The 6,439-nt window shown below is 38.3% G+C and overlaps 1 pseudogene; it reads right to left on the minus strand.

Annotated features, from left to right (window-relative positions):
• Window positions 1–4,190: 4,190 nt before the first annotated feature.
• Window positions 4,191–4,629, minus strand: LOC106734890 (60S ribosomal protein L26-like; annotated as a pseudogene).
• Between the last annotated feature and the right edge of the window lie 1,810 nt (window positions 4,630–6,439).

The following is a 6,439-nucleotide window of genomic DNA, read 5'->3' on the forward strand; positions in this document are numbered from 1 at the left end:
TGTATGTGTGTATAAATCCACATGGAACTGAGAAATATCACTTAGATATGCATCCTTCTGGGACAGAATGGGCTTTGTGAGGTCTGGATGAGGCATTTCAATGTCTTACTATTTTATTTTGTTAAGAAAATAGATCTAAAGCAAATATGGCAATATGTTAATATCTGACAAATTAGATGTTTAGTATACAGGTATTTATTATCATATCCAGTAGACTTTCAGGATTGTTTGAAACATTTCCTAATCAAAATGAATGGGGCAAAACGCCCATGTACTTTGAACTAGCAATTTTCCTGTTGACAATTCATTTATTTATTCTAAGGAAATCCTCACAAATGTATGTAAGAGATTTACCTACCAATATTCTCATTGTAAGTATTATTTATGATACGAAAAAAAAAAACAGAGAAAACTTAATCCAGCAATAAGGGCTAGTTTAACTACATTCCAATGTGTTCATAAAGTAAAATGTAATACATATCTTAAAATGATAACCTAGAAGAACATTTATTGCCATGAAGAAAAGTTTGTACAATCTTGTTAATAAAAAATGCTATAAAACGATTTGAGCTTGATTTATAAAAAGAAAAAACACCTATTTATCTATGTATGTAGCTTCATGAGGAGAGAAAAGCAAAGAAAAAGATACTAAAAAATGTACACAATTGTTATTATCTCTGATCAGTGTTAGTTACTGTAGAAGCTTTCTATTCTTGGATGTCCAGAAATTTATGAGGTATGTGATAATTTTGTAACTAGAAAAACTATATGTTCAAAAAAGAAACCAATAGGGCTGGCCCCATGGCAAAGTGGTTAGAGCAGGTGCATCTCACATAGTTGACTGTGTAGTTAAATCTCAGCCCCAATAGCTTGAAGAACTGCTAGACATGTGTGCTTGCATGCCCAAAATTCTGAAAGGAGAGGGAGATGGAGGCGAAGCGATCATGGTGTGACCACACCCCATGGGGAATGCTTTCTTCTTTTTCTTCTATCTGTCCATCTCTGCTGAGCACACGTTCCTTCTGAAGAAAAAGAAGAAAAGAAAAGAATCCATTAAACACTCTTGGTGAGGGATTATGTGGAATGAGACAAAAAACAGGTGCAAGATGGAGACAAAATGAAGTGATTTAGAAGGGATGACTGACAAGATTTTTAACCAACTAAGAGGAAATGAGAAAGAAAGAATATCATGATGACTTGCTGGTTTCTGCCTGGGAAAACTAGGCAGCTAATGTCAACATTTTCTGAAATAAGAAATGCTTGAGAGATCAGATTATGCATGAAAAATGGGTGAAGTGTACAGTTTAACTCTTAATAAAAGCCCTAATGTTTAGGTACCCACCTCTCAACACACAACCATATTATATATATATATACATACACACACACAATTTTTCCAAAGGGTGCATGCTCTTGTCAGAAAGACACACACACACACACACACACACACACACACACACAAACACAGACACAGAGAGTGCGAGAGAGAGAGAGAGAGAGCAAGAGAGAGCACCCCTCTCCCCAAGAGGAATGGCCATGCCTTCTCCATCTTTCCACCCTGTCAGGATTTGGGGCACACACACATACACATTTAGGTGGTGTGTTTCTCAAGCCACTAGTTCTAGGACTCAAACCATGTAATCAGTCATGTGGGATCCAGCCCCTGTAATCAACAGGCCATGGGCTGACCTGGATTCTGATAATTCTGAATTTGTACTAATTTCATTCCTCTTGCTAATAACTGGTTTAGGAATGAAAAACTAACCCTAGCAAATGATATGCTAGGTCAAGTCTACTGGGGGTTCCTGGGAAAGATTTCCTGGCTTCTAAGGAAGAGACAGTGGTACTAGATACACCGCCCCCCCTTTTCCCTCTGAACATGCCGTTTCTGGATGTGATACACAGTTCTAGGCAGCTATCTTGCAGCCATGTGGGAAGGCAGCTTGAAGGCAAAGCCAACATTCAGAACATGGCAGAGTGAAGATGGGGAAGGAGAAAAAGCCTGGGTCCTTGATAGTGTTGTCAGGATTACCAGCCAACCTAGAATCTGCTTAACTCTAGATTTCTTGTTATGTAGAATAATATATTCTTATTTATTAATTTTTTTTTTTTTGGAGAGGTTTTTGCTATAGGGCGCGTGCGCTCGCCAGACAGACAGAGAGAGAGACATAGAGACAGAAAGCGAGAAATCACCCCCCAGGGGGGATGGTCACGCCGCAATCCCTTCTCCTCCATTCTCCTCTCGGGATCTTGGGCACGCACGCACACGCGCCCGGCGTGAGATTTAAGCCACCGGTTCCGAGACGCGAACCGCGTTCGACTACGTGGGAGGCCAGCGACATAGCCATTACGCTAACTGCTGGTTCCCTTATTTATTAATTTTTTTAATTTCCAGAAGGCATGCTTATGAGAGACACAGAGAGTGTACCTCATGTGGTGTAGTCATGCCACAGTGCTTTTTCCTCCCTTCCTCCTTCTCATCAGGATTTTGGCACACACATCTGGGATGCTTTTCAAGCTGCCAGGGCCACTGACTCAGACTGTAGGTGGGCCATGTTCATGGGATTTTGCTTCCCATGAACAGTTCTTAGCCACTGCGCTATGTAGCCAGCCTAACAAACTCATCGTTTAAGTACTTTGAGTCAGGATGTTCCAAAACTTGCAACATTCATCTGAAACAACAGGGACAATCTTGTGGAGATGTTCAGCTATAGAACAAAGGCTTTTGAAAATAGGACTTATCTGAGATTTTATTTTTGGAAGAATTATTTTATTTAATTTTATTTATTCATTTATTTATTTTAATTTGACCAGAGAGAGGCAGAGAGAGAAAGAGAGAGAGGGAAAGTGAGAAAACAAGCCACCAGTTCCGGAACTTGAACTACGGTCAGCTATGTGAGTGTCCAGTGCCTTAACCACCATGCTACCTGCTGGTCTCCAGGACTTACCTGAGGTTTTAAGTAGCACATTCTGGATTCCACTTACAGACTCAGGTAAGACATTTGGTGGCTTTAATTGCCACTGGAATTGTAAATGTGGTATAAAATATCATGCTATCTTTTATTTTTGAGTGTGCTTTTATTTTAAATCTAATAATACATAAGTTTATAGAGTGAAATTCCCCCTTTTGCCCGCCTACCAATTCCATTCTTTTACTCAGAGGTAACTGCTAATAGTATGACTTTCCTTCTGATTTCTTGCCAAAAATTTACACACACACACAAACACACACACACACACAGACACAGCTTACACTTTTATCAAAATTGCAGGGGATATTTAAGATGGTATGAGGTAAAACATAAGTCATGGGGCATACCTGTAATTCCTAGTAGGGAGTTCTGGTTCAACAAAGAGATAAAGTAGTCATCTTCCAGAAGAGTTAAAGTAACATGTCAATGGGCCTATCAGAATGCTAAGAAAGAAAGACATTTTTCTGAGAGTGTGTTCAGAGAAAACAAAGATGCTTCCAGAAATAAGTCTCAGCAACAGACTTCAATTTTCAGACATGTCAATGGGCCTATCAGAATGCTAAGAAAGAAAGACATTTTTCTGAGAGTGTGTTCAGAGAAAACAAAGATGCTTCCAGAAATAAGTCTCAGCAACAGACTTCAATTTTCAGACCTTTCTTCCTTTCTTTCTTTCTTTTCTTTTTTCTTTCTTTTTAAAAAGATTTTTGCTAAAGGGTACATGCACTCACCAGAGAGACAGAGAAACAGAAAGCAAGAAATCATCTTTCAGGGGGGATGACCACATCATAATCACTTCTCCTCCATTCTCCTCTCAAGACTTTGGCCATGCATGTACACGTGTCTGGTGTGAGTTTTAAGTCTCCAGATCTAGGACTTCAACTGCAGAAGACTACATGGGAGTCCAGCAACATAACCATTATACCATCTGTTGGTCTTGCTTTCTTTCTTTTTAAAGGTCCATTTCTTTTTTTCCATGAAAACCAGAAGGAGAGAAACACAGGCACACCCAACAGGGTCTCCATACCTTGATCCACCCCTAGACTCAGCTAGCCAGGATCATGGATATGCATGTATATGTGCCTATGGAGTGTTAAGGGAGATCCCAGGATGCAAATCCAGGACCTCTCTTTATGAGTCCAGTTATGTTACTGCTGGTCCTCAGGCATTGATTTTTTTTTCATTTTAGCAGTTTTTAATAAGAATGGTATATAAGATTATTTTACTCCTGCATCTTCTCTATTGTTTCTTCCTTATATTTGCCCTTTTCCTTTCCTACTTGGCGAGACTTGGCTTTCTGTTCAAGGATCTTTTTGCAGTCTTTGTCCAGCTTTAGTCTGGTGATAACCACCTTGCTGGGGTGAATCCCCACATGGACCATTGTGCCATTAGCCTTTTCCCGCTGCACCTGCTCAATATAGATGACGTATTTCTTCCTGTAAACTTGGACCACTTTGCCAATTTGCTGACCTTTATAGTGTCCTCGCACAACCTGAACTTCATCATCCTTTTGGATGGGCATAGATTGCACGTTGTACTTCTGCCTCAGCTCTTTGGAAAGGGGGGAAGACATTATTTTCCTTCAGATGTGGGAAGGTGCTTTGAAATGCTTTTTACGGTTCTTGCTCCTGTCAGAAGTCACGAAAGGATTGAACTTCATTTTGGCTGCTGCAGCTCCGGCGATGGCTGGGCAAGAGAAAGGTCCTCAGACATTGATTTTTGACAGAGATTCTTGTATGGCCAATTCAATGTGGCGTGCTCCAGAATGAGTCATTTTCAAGCACATTCCAAGATTCTCCAGAAAGCGTTGTAGTAACAGGGATTTATTTGTTTAAGGATGAGTAATAATTCTAAGGCATAATGTTGAGGAAATCAAGGAGTACCATATGTATAAAGGCATACTATACATGTTAGTCTGCAACTTTTTTCATTTAACAATATGTCTTTCATGTTGACCTCATTCTTTTTAAAGGCTGTGTGGTATTCCAGACTATGGATGTAGCATATGTCATTTAACCATTCCCTCCACTGATATTTGTATTTATTTAGTTAATACCAACAATGATTTGATAAACATCTTAGTACATATATTTTTATGCATTTGTATGACTCTTGCAGTATGATAGATGTCTAGATGTAAAAGTCTTGAGTCAAAGAGTAGGAATATGAATATCTGCACTCCATGGCAGAAACTGAAATATTGGACAATATAAAGGCATGCAGAGAAATTGTGGACCCCAGAGACAGTGTGGGAGGAAGGTGGGAAATGGCAGAGGGCGAGAGGAAGGGAATCAAGGGGAAAAAAACTAAAGAAGTAGAATAGTTAAACACAAAATGGAAAATCATCTGTTGAAGATAATAAGAATGGTAATATCTTCGATTGGGCCAATATTCAGTGCATTCTGGATGAGAAAATTAATTTCGTATGCTGTAATGATATACAGTGAATGAATATAAAATAAATAAAATTGTAAAATTGTAAGAAAAAATTTTAAAAAATAAATAAAAGAGTAAGTATATAAGGCCAGGAGGTAGCACAGTGGTTGTGGTATTGAACTCCCACAAGGCCAACTGTGGTTTGAGTCCCTGACCTGGCGGTTTGAAACTCACGCTGGCACATGTGAGTTTGTGCCCAATAGCCTGAGAGGAGAATGGAAGAGAAGGGATTATGGCATGGCCATCTTCTGGGGGTGGGGGATGATTTTTCACTTTCTCTTTCTCTCTGTGTCTCTGGAAAGCACACGTGACCTATAGCAAAAAATCTCTCTCTAAAACAAATAAGAGTAGGATGCAGCACATTTTAATTATCACTGTTGAATTAATTACCCAAAAATCCTGTATCAATTTGTAGTCCTACCAAAAGTATATGAGGGCATATACCTCCATACTTTCTTCAACACTGTATGATTATCAGTCATTTTTATTTCCACCAACTTAGTGGGAAAAATGAGGCCATATATTCTTTTAATTTTCATTTTGCTGATTATTACTAAATTAGAGTATTTTTGTATATACATTGGTCATTTATTCATCTTTCTGAACTGTTAGTTAACATCTCTTGTCTATTTTTTCCTAGTTTTTTACTAACAATCTATAAAATAGTGGGATTTTTAATCTTTGTTTTGTTGTATATGTTAAACATATTTTCTCCTAATCTATTGTTCTTGTTTTTCAATTATATTTTTAGTATCTTTTGTCATACGTAAATTTAAAATTGTTATGTCGTTTAATCTGTAATCTTTTCCTTTGCAGCTTCTGGGCTTTTATTTTCCTTAAGAAGACTTTCCAACACCTATATTTAAACAAAAGTTCCCTTTTATTTACTTTTGATATTTTATAATCTTGTTTATTTATGTTTATTTTTTTTCCTCAAAAGAACCTTTTTTTTTTTTGAGAGTTTTTTGCTATATGGCGCATGCGCTCGCCAGATAGACAGACAGAGACAGAGAGACAGAAAGCGAGAAATCACC

This window comes from Tupaia chinensis, unplaced genomic scaffold (assembly GCF_000334495.1).
Source record: "Tupaia chinensis unplaced genomic scaffold, TupChi_1.0 Scaffold000248_1, whole genome shotgun sequence".
NCBI classification, from domain to species: Eukaryota; Metazoa; Chordata; class Mammalia; order Scandentia; family Tupaiidae; genus Tupaia; species Tupaia belangeri.